This window comes from Anser cygnoides, chromosome 10 (genome assembly GCF_040182565.1).
Source record: "Anser cygnoides isolate HZ-2024a breed goose chromosome 10, Taihu_goose_T2T_genome, whole genome shotgun sequence".
NCBI classification, from domain to species: domain Eukaryota; kingdom Metazoa; phylum Chordata; class Aves; order Anseriformes; family Anatidae; genus Anser; species Anser cygnoides.
In genome coordinates, this window is record NC_089882.1 from 22,314,726 (window position 1) to 22,324,879 (window position 10,154).

Genomic DNA, 10,154 nt, shown 5'->3' on the forward strand with positions numbered 1-10,154 from the left:
CCGGGGGGGGACGATCTCCCCCCTCGAGGCACCTCGCAGCGCTGCCCCTGCCCTGCGCCGTGTGCCCGTGGCCAGCAAAGGGCAGGCGGGGCTCGCCCCCTGATGTTCCTTCTCCTCCCCGTGTATAAACTATTTTTATAGCACATTTATTCTGGCATAAACGTATCCGCGCTTGGGAGCTCTGCCGTTCGAATTACAGCAGCAGAGGTAACGCGGGGCTGTTTTCTATGTAAGCAGAGCAGAAGGGGGTGGGTTGAAGGCTGGGAAAGTCCCATCGAAAGTGGGCTCTTCCCGTGTTTCAATGCTCATCTCGCCCCAGTCAATCGGCTAACGGTGTGAAGGTTTCCTTAACAAAAGGCCGTTTGGGTGCGTTTCCAACTCAAACATCCTAAACTCGCTTTTCACGAAGCATCTCGGGGAAACTCGAGGCAGGTCCTGCTCTTCCAGCAACGCTCGCCCGAAAACAGCCCCGCGGAGCCGGGACGATTTGAGACTCCTGACGTTACTCCGGTTTTACACCAAGGCAAAAGTTTACTGACGTTACTCCGGTTTTACCCCGGGTACCGCTTTTAGCCCGGGGAGCCCCCGGGGCCAAGAAGATGCTGCGCCCCGGGCGTCGTCGAGGCGGGTGTGAGGGCAGCGTTTGGGAGAAAAATGTAATGAAGACACCAGCTCGAGCTAGGTCAAGCTGCAAATCGTTAACCGGTAGGCGAAGTGTGGCTGTTAGAGGTCTGACTCGGTCCAAGTGGTTGGCCCGAGGTCGTGGCGGTGCTTGCTGCCGTGATGATGATGAAGATGGTGATGGTGATGGGTGAAGGCGAGCAGCGAGGCCCGTAGCAGCAGCGTGTGGATGGAGGGAGGCAGCGCCGGGTCGCGGCGAGCATCCTGCCAGGGCCCTGGGGCTGCCGGCTCCGCTTGGCCAGGCCTTCCCCTCACATCCATCGGGAACGTGCAGCGCTCAGGCTCCGGCTGTGTTCGGGGCGGATCCTTCGGTGGAGTTAGCGATGGCCGTTGTGTCAGCAGGCAGGGGGTTCGTGGCGTAACGAACAAATCCGTGCGAGTAAGCCCTCAGCCACGCAACCCCGTGTTGATGGAAAAAAGACCAAGTCACAGCCCTGCATGGTTTTGTCAGTTTACAAACACAGTCCATTAAAACATGATTATGTACAAAATGGGTTCTCTCCATGCAAGATCCTCGTATCCATTGTTTATGCTGCACCTATATTAACAAACCACAAAATAAGCTTGTAGCATCTCTAAAACAGATTTCTTTTTCTTTCTTTCTTCTCTCTCTCTCTCTCTCTCTCTCTTTTTTTTTTTTTTTTTTTTTTTTTAGGCTGGGAATGTGATGTGGAAACTTTTCTGGATTGAAATGGCATGTAAGTTCAATCAATATAAGAAGACTGATTTGTGTCTAAAGCTTGAGTATTAGCTAGAATTAAAACATTTATTTTTTTTCAACACTTTTTTTTTTCTTTCCAGATAATTAATTCAAAGTGTGTTAGGTGGTGTAAATTCGTTCTCTGAGCATGTACTGAAGTTGGTAGGTTATATTTAAGTAGAGGGTACTGCTCAAGGAGGAAACCCCGAGTTAGTGTTGTAAAGAGCGCCTGCTGAGTTCAAGTACAGATAGCCTCAAAGCATTACGTCCTCTTCATTCATACTCAAAAATTACTCAAGCATGACTTGCAGTGAAAAAAAATATGCAAAAGACCTTAATTTATGACAAGTGTTCCCTGCCTGTTTCATAACTGATAGCCTGATAACCGTCTTGTGCAGAGTCCCTCAACCTCAGAGACAGTCACAAGGATGAAGAAAATCAAGAGGGAACAGAGCTGTGAAGAGAACAGGCAGATGTGCGGTGGTTATTCATACGCTGAGAACTGTGTGTGTCACAAGAACTCTGATGCTTTTCTGAAAACATAATATCGCAATAATTAGGAGAGTCACCCAAACCCTTCTCCAGGCTTTCCTACGTGAATTACAGAGCTGCTCTCCAACTCCTAAAGTTGCTCTTTGTGTAGTATGAATGTTGTATCATTTATACGTGCATAAATTTACGTATGGAAGTTTATCTAACCAAAATGCAGTTCTAACTGGCTGACAAGGAAATTACTCCCAAAATACATTTTTTTCACCGCAGTAAGTTCTGTGCGAAGCTGGCTGTTCAGTTGGAACTAACAGGCTTTTCCTTCTCTCCTGCTCGACGGACTGCTAGGTCTTGGAGCGATTCCACCTGATCAGATGCTGATAGGCATATTTTGTGAGGTATTTACTGAAGATTAACCATAAGCATTTAAGAATTTAACATAAACCCCACGTAATTTTGAATGCTGCATTTGTGTATTCTGTTGAAATACGGAGGTGAATAGCACCTTGTCCAAATTAAAATATTTTTAATAGATGTCTAAAAAATAATAATTTGCATATCTTGTACTCTTATCCTTTCTGTGAATGTGAGGGTTGGATTGCTGAACAGTCCCATTTCTCAAGCAGGTGTTCTCCAGGGGCTGTTCAGCCCATGCGAAGTGCTGGATTTTCTACCAGTCCTTGAAGGTGTTCAGACGCTCCTGCTGCTGTTCAGCCCCCTCTGGCTCTAGCTCTTTGAGGCAAGTTACTGCCAGAGCTGAGGTTTAAAGGCCACTGTACGGTGTTTGTTTGTTTGTTTGTTTACTTCTATGGTGTGCTGTGAATTTTCCCTGTTGATGGGTGTGGAAGTATTTCATATTTTGTGCTATTAAATGTAGAAGTCACAGAGCTCTGCTTGTTTCTTGATTGGATGAATTTCTCACTGGATAAATGTACGGACCATGTATTTTAGAACTGAACATACCATGCTAAGCTCCGTGGTTATTTGAAATTAAAATTAATTATTCACTAGTATTTGAACTATTAAAGTACAAGTGCTCAAATATTTGCAGAAAGCAAATGTGAAGCAGCTGTAAATATGTCTGAATTTGCATCTGAATTTTAATGAATATTTGCCATTTTTTTTTTTGGTTAGGCTGCAATGTATGTGTGTATAGGACAGAAAGCTTGTAAATTCCAGTGCTTTACACTTACCAGTGTGCAAACTGCAGCTAAGCCCACTGGATTTAACTTTTATATCCTTAGTTTAAATGGAAAAATACAGACCAGTTTGAAAAAAAAAAAAAACAGCAAAAAAACAAAACCCTTAAAAAATACATAGAACATCAGAAACTTTAGATAAACACATAAATTAGTGGTCTGTAGCCTTCACTGGCTTGTGGGTAAAAACTAAGTAGTGTGGAGTTAACTCTTTCATATCCAGTAAGCACAACCCAAATACTGAATGAGGAATGTGCTGCCCAGGATCCCCAGTCCAGGGAGGAGCTCTGTAAGTCCAGATTGTTCCCTTTGGTTGCAGAGAACTGATTCTCTGCATGCAAGTTAGGGAATTTGTAACAGTTTTCATTAAACTTTGTCATAGCCATATTTTGTATTTCCAGCGCTGCCTGGGAGAATCTTGACCTGGATGGGAAAGGAGGAGCATAGCAAGCTTAACAGGCAGTGTGGGACCTCCTTGCAGAAGTGATCAGATCGTGCTGGGTTTGTAGTGCTGCTGGACTAGGGGTGGGTACACCATTGTGTCATGGTGACAGTGACAAATTTCAAGGAGAAAAGTAACCAACCTGCCTGTTTTCTCTCTTTGCGAAAGGAATGAGAAGTGTTCAGAGTGGACAGAGACCTGTGCTCAGAAGCTGTGGATGAAAGTTGGTCGTACTGAGAGATATGAGGAGCAGAACTCAGGAAGGAGTATTTGGTTTCAAAAGACAAGCTCTTGGGACTGCTGGATGATGCACTCCAGAGACAGTGTGTGGCATTGGTCAGCCACCTTTCAGCATCCTTGATACAGATAATTTCTGTTTTGTTTTGCTGTAGCCTTAACCCTAATGGAACAGGAAACGTCTGCATAACAAAAGTTGTACGTGTTTCCATAAGGGTCTTACATCTGTTTTCTTAATGCTTAAAATCCAAACAAAAAGAGTTGTTCTTATATTGCTGCTCTGGATTGCCAGAACTACTTTTTGTTTTCACTTTCTGTTCTTGCTGTTTTTTACAGTGCAAAAGTAGCCCAAGGAATCCAGAAGCTGATGGACCTGCTGAGCATGCATTGTACAAGCAGCCGTGTATGTTTCCACTGAGCTTTTGGGTGTCCAGAAATTCTGGACATATGGCCAGAAAAGCTGTAGATGAAGTGTAAGAGTGATGGTTTGCTGCCAAGAGCAGTAGCATTGGCAAGTATGTTTGTGGCATTCACGCGGTCAGAAAGTCATACCAACTGTCTCCTCCCCAGACTCACAAATTCCTCTTCTCAAAAGGGGTCATGTTTTCTGTTTTCCAGGCCTCTAAACACATAAAAGGCATTTGCTTGTTTCCTTGCATCACATGATTCTGCAAGTGGTGTTTTATATGTGTATATATATACATGCAGTTTTTAACTCACTGTGCTTTCCTTTTACCCGTTGATCTTTATTCCTTCAGCAGATCCCTTTTGGTTATGTTGTATGGTGTATTTATTATTTTTTTTTTTGGTTTTGAAAGAGAAATTAATTATTATTTCAGTGGAGGACTTTTTTTCAGAATAAAAAGCAGATTGTCATGAAGGTAATGATGAGATCTTTGTGGTTTGCTGTGAGCCTCTTGTAACCTATTGGATCTTGTTTAACAGATATGCAGAGAAAGTGCTACACATGGAAATGCTGCTCAGAAACATCTGCGAGGAGCTGGGGGGGAAGCCTCTGTAAGCAGAAGTATTGTCTGACCTCTCATTATTAAAGCAGCCCCAGTGTCATTTAGGGTACGTTCATACCATGGCAGTACTTAGTAGTTCCAGACACAGACCAGCACCCACTCTTTTGGGTGTTGCAGGGTCAGGAGGGTACTGCCATCCTGTTCTGTTCTCTGTTTTTGTGTTGCAATCCTTATTTTTTATAAAGGGATTTATAAAAGCAACTGACATCCTGACAGAACTAAGAAAGTTCTAAAATACGATGGTTTCTCTAAAGTCACTATATTGGGATGTGATCTCTTTGTTGGCTCTGGGGAAAAAAAAAAGTTAGGAAGATAAGGTATTTCTTTGCAACTTATGTTTTGTATTCTGTACAGTCCCTCAAAGTATCTCCTATTAAAGGGGACAAACTCCAGAGATGATGGTATCCCTATATAAATTTTGAATAGTTATGTTTGGACTGGTTAAGAAAATACTACCTTTATAGTCAGAGAGCCCATAATTGGTGGTACCCAAAATTGGGCCAAAGGCTTTGGCACATATTTGTGTTTTCTGTCCATAAAAAAAAATAAAAAAATCTGTTTTCTTAGGCTTGGATATATACAGTCTGTAAGAATTCTCTTCTTTGACCTTACGTTTACATATCTCACATTTTCCAGGTGCGTTTTCCCTGATGATATTTTTATTAGTGTATTCGTGGTAAATGTGTCCTTGAGTGTCCCACAAATTCTGTCCAATATACATTCTGTTACTACATTCAATGCAGATGAAAGTTTCAAGGCAAAGTGTAATTTCCAACGCTGAAAATTTTATAAATGGGGCTGCTGTACCTGGGAGATGCAAGATCCATATATGCACTGCTTTTACGAAGAAACTTAGGTAGTGGATAGAGGGTCAGAAATAATGATTGCTCTAGAATGGCATGAATGTAGGTTCCGTCTTGTTTGTTCCTGCACTGCCCAAATTCTTCATCTGCATGACTGAATCTTAGTTGTTATATTCAGATCCCTCTAGTTCCTGTTAGACTGCACCTGTAAGAGCTGACATTCAATAACTTTAAAAATTAGAAGATGAATAATGAGATAACTTCAGTTATTTCATTCATTTATTTATACTGCAGTTTATGCTACTCCCTCATTCACTTTTGTCTTTAATTATATTTGTGTGTGTGAAGCAACCAAATTTTGGTGCCCTCACACTCATGATTTCTCTGTAAAGACAATATCTACCCACAGAGAAGGGTGACAATGATCTGAATTTCGTAAGGACCTGAAGACTGATGTGTTGGTTCAGTTTTGTGTCCTACGTCTGATAGCAGTCAGTCGTATGCCTAGAGAAAGGCATAAAAAGAGGTAAGTAAATAGTGACTCTACAGGCATTTGTTGCTCAAGGTTTTTCTGAGGTGAAAGTGGATACTCATATTAGCCTACAGTAGACATTTGTTATATTTATTTGTCATTTTCACCTGAATAGGCCTTGGTATAGGGCAGATTGTCTGGCAACAAGTTTTTATTTATTCTTTATACGTGCAATATTCAAAGAACTACTTCCTGTTGCTTGCTTTTTTAACTTGCCACTTGATAATTTTATTTGATACATTTTGTTCATGTTCTGACAAAGTTAACAACCTCATTTCTTTTTCTCAGTGCAAGTCTTAGTTCTGTGGAACTCTGTCATCATTTTCCCCAGCCTCCTTCTGCCTTCCCTGCATCTCAGTCATACCAGTGAGATTGTACTGAGTCTTGTCACTATCCTCGGTCTATGATGTGGTGGTCTTAATTTCTAGCTAAAGAGTATCAGTGATTACGCAGGAATGTACAGTGCTTCTTAAAGTAACAAAAATTGCTAGCATGGAACATTCAGGATTGTGTGTCTCCACATGTATTATCAAGAGTTTTTTCAGAGTTCTGGCTGTAAATTCATGTCAGCCTGTGGTATCTTAAATCCCCTATATCAGTGTCTTTGGAGTGAAACCCAGTCCTTGTCAGAGTAATCCCTGCTCATGTAATCATGTTGCCCTCTGTTGGTTAGCTTTGATTCAGAATGTTCTCAGGCTTGCTAATTACCAGAGGACTTCTTAAATTCCTGTGGAAGAGGCCTAAATGTTTTACCCTGCAAGGCTCTGGTTCGTGTGCCAGCTGCGTGGTGTATCTACACTTTACAGAGGAAAGGGTGGAAGCCTCTTCGTAGGTTGTTGTTGCGACCGTGTTCGTTTACAAGGCTGTTTTTGTTTTCACTTAATGAATGTACATTTTAAGAGCTGGAATTCATTGATGTCAAGGTCAGTTATTGAAAAGTTTGTGTTGACTTTTTAAGGAATTGGACTGAAAACAACTAGAATGAGAAAATTTTTCCTATGTGTCTAATGTTTCTGTCCCAGTAGATTCCCAATGAATTCACAGAGATGTTTGGTAAAGTCAGATGGCACAAAAAAGCCAAAGGGGGGAAGAAGGCAAAAAGAAAGTTTATTGCATAGGCAAATATAAAAACTCTCCCTTTAACTGCTGGAAAATGGTTTTATTTTAAACCTAGCTAATAGATGAATTAAAAGGCTGGTGAGGAGGAAAGATGGGAAATTTTGGCAGAGAAGACTATTTTTCTTGTTGACTGATTAATCTGGAACTGCTCTGAGTGGAAACGGACTTCTGGGATCAAGCGGTATCCTGTGCTCTTTGCATATATTCTGACTGCAACCAGGTAATGCGTTTGGGTGGATTTTCTCAGTGGATGTAACTGGGTGGATTTTTTCAGAGGATGTAACTGAGTAACAAAGTTTAAGAAGGAAGACTGTGGCAAAGCTGGGAATAGGTTTCTGCTCTTGAGGGGTAAACTGGAACGCTAGTCAGCATGTTGCAGCGACTTGCATACAAGTTCTTTCAAATCTTTGCACCTAAATAAAGTATGAACATGATTGATGCTCATTTCCTTTCTTTTATAAAGTGTTTGAGATCTGTGGTTGGAAAAACAAGCACATAGGTGTAAACTATTGCTATTGATAGAAATGAGTTTAAGATGGCACAGCTGAAAGTATTTCCTGTACTTTTTCTGGGATGTACTGTGGATTAGACTCTAAGTGCAAAAGCAAGAGTTGTGTTCCAGTTGACACCGATACTTTACATAATATTATGACTTGGTTAGAGATATTACTTGATGGCTCTTACCAGGAATGTATATGCAGGTAGTACAGCTGAATATTTGAAAATAGTAAAATAACTAAATAAATAAAAGTAAAAAAGTTAAAATCCACTTATATATATATAAAAAAAGAAAATCCTGAAAAAATATTAGCAAAATCTTAACCAAAATTTTAAGCTTACAAAATGAAGATGATATGGTCTCTTGCCACATGTATTTATGAAACAACCCATAAGGACATTCTTTTTTTTTTTTTAATCAGGTAGTTTATTATCACCCTTGAAGTTCATTTCAGTTTTGTCATGGGTTTAATGATGCTAAAAGTTTACCTGCCAGACCCTAACGCAAAAATCATAGCCCTTTTCCAAAATAAATGTTGTTTCTTTTCAAAGTAGGAGGACAAACAAAATACTTTGGAACGAGAAGTGAAGAAATAACATATATGGGCAGTTTTACTTTTTCTTGCTTGTGTATTATATATGCTTTTCCTATTAGTTTACCCAGACTTTCCATGTATACTCATGCACACACATAAAATGTTTTTAAAACAGCTGCATAACAACAGCAACCGGGGACCCTGAAAACTATTTTAATTCTTAAATTCTTTTAAGCAGTATTTATTAGAAGTTAAAATCAAGGTAGAAGCAGTGTAATTCTCCCAGCAATCTAAGAGGTAAACTAAGAATGTTTTATTTAGCGACATGTGCGTATTTATTTTTACTTGGTATGAACATGTTTCAGCATGTTTATGTGTGGTGTGAGAATTTTTCAGAATCATATCTATGGATCTCTGCATATTTATACGTTACCCAAGATGTCTTATTCTCTTGGTAAAACTTTACTTGCCAGATATGAAGCTGTTTGGAGACTATTTCTGTAATAGATGAGGCATCGAGCCTGTTCAAACAAGCATACCTCCTGTCCTTGGTAAGCCACACTACCTCAGCAGATATTTGGAAAAGTCAAAGGCTAGCTTCCTTCATATTAGAATGAGGAAAGACATCTGGTTTTCTATTGCTTTTCAGATGTTTCTTTGTTTTTATTAATGCCTAATACATGAGTGGCCAAAAATTGAAGTTTACTGGATTAATGCAGATGCTAAACCAAAAATAGTTCCTGTTTTGCATCTGAAGATTTTGATTTGGGGTCACTTATGGGTGGAAGTACAGCTACTTTTTAATCATGTACAATAGAACTACTCAGTGGCGTATGGTGTGGGCGAATGTGGACACGATATATACTAAAATTGCAGGGAGAATTTTTGACAGTACAAACTAACCTGGAGGTTGAAATGTATGACAGGGCCAAGTAATCCTAATATAGAAGGTGGTAGAAGTGTGGGCTTGTTCTGCAGTTCATCTGCAATCTGTATGTGAAAACCTTACCTGAAGAGAGCTTGCTCCCATGTATCAGTGATCTCAGATCACAGACTGGCTTTGAGCTGTACAGAGTTTGTACAGCAAAACCTGGGTTTGTGACATAGAACAGTTTGGGTTGGAAGGGACCTTAAAGATCATCTAATTCAAGTCCCCCTGCCATGGGCAGGGACACCTACCACTCCACCAGGCATATTACTTCTGAAAAAGTAACTTCATTTTGGGGGCATCTAATATCAGTGCTGGTATCAAATGTGCACACAGTGGCAAAACTGTTATATCAAAATAATTTAGAGTAAAAATAAATTACTACATATCTTCAGTGCACCTGTTTTCCTTTTGAATCTTGTGGCCAATCAGCCACCACGATGTGAGCTGCAGTGGAGCAATGGCGAAAGCTCCACTTGGGCGCCATTTTGTCACACCAGGCTTGGTTCAGGCTTGTAGGTTGCCCAGTACATCTGTAGTGACTGTGGAAGAAATTCATCTTCCTCGTCCCCCCCAGCATTATAGGGGCAAGGGAGGTTCTTCTAATAGCCTGCAGACCTCAGTGTTAAAGGGAACTTTTATGGTATAGAGTACTGACAACCTTCATTTGTTAGCATTTTCTGGCCTTGTCTAGAGAAATAATACTGCTGCCTTAAAGCTGTTAAGCCTAACCAGAACCATGGACGTGACTGTTTGGAGGGTAAAAGAAGTGGAAGGAAGGAGAGAAGACAGCAGTGTGGTGTCTTTTTTTTTTTTTTTTTTTTCCCATGGTCTGCTTAAATTTCTAATCTGCTGTAAACCTCACATTCAGATTGAAATTTTGCAGGGCAAGGACACCCCAGAGTGATGCTGGATATTAACATATTAAAAATAAATAAATAAATAAGATGGAGAAGATAATA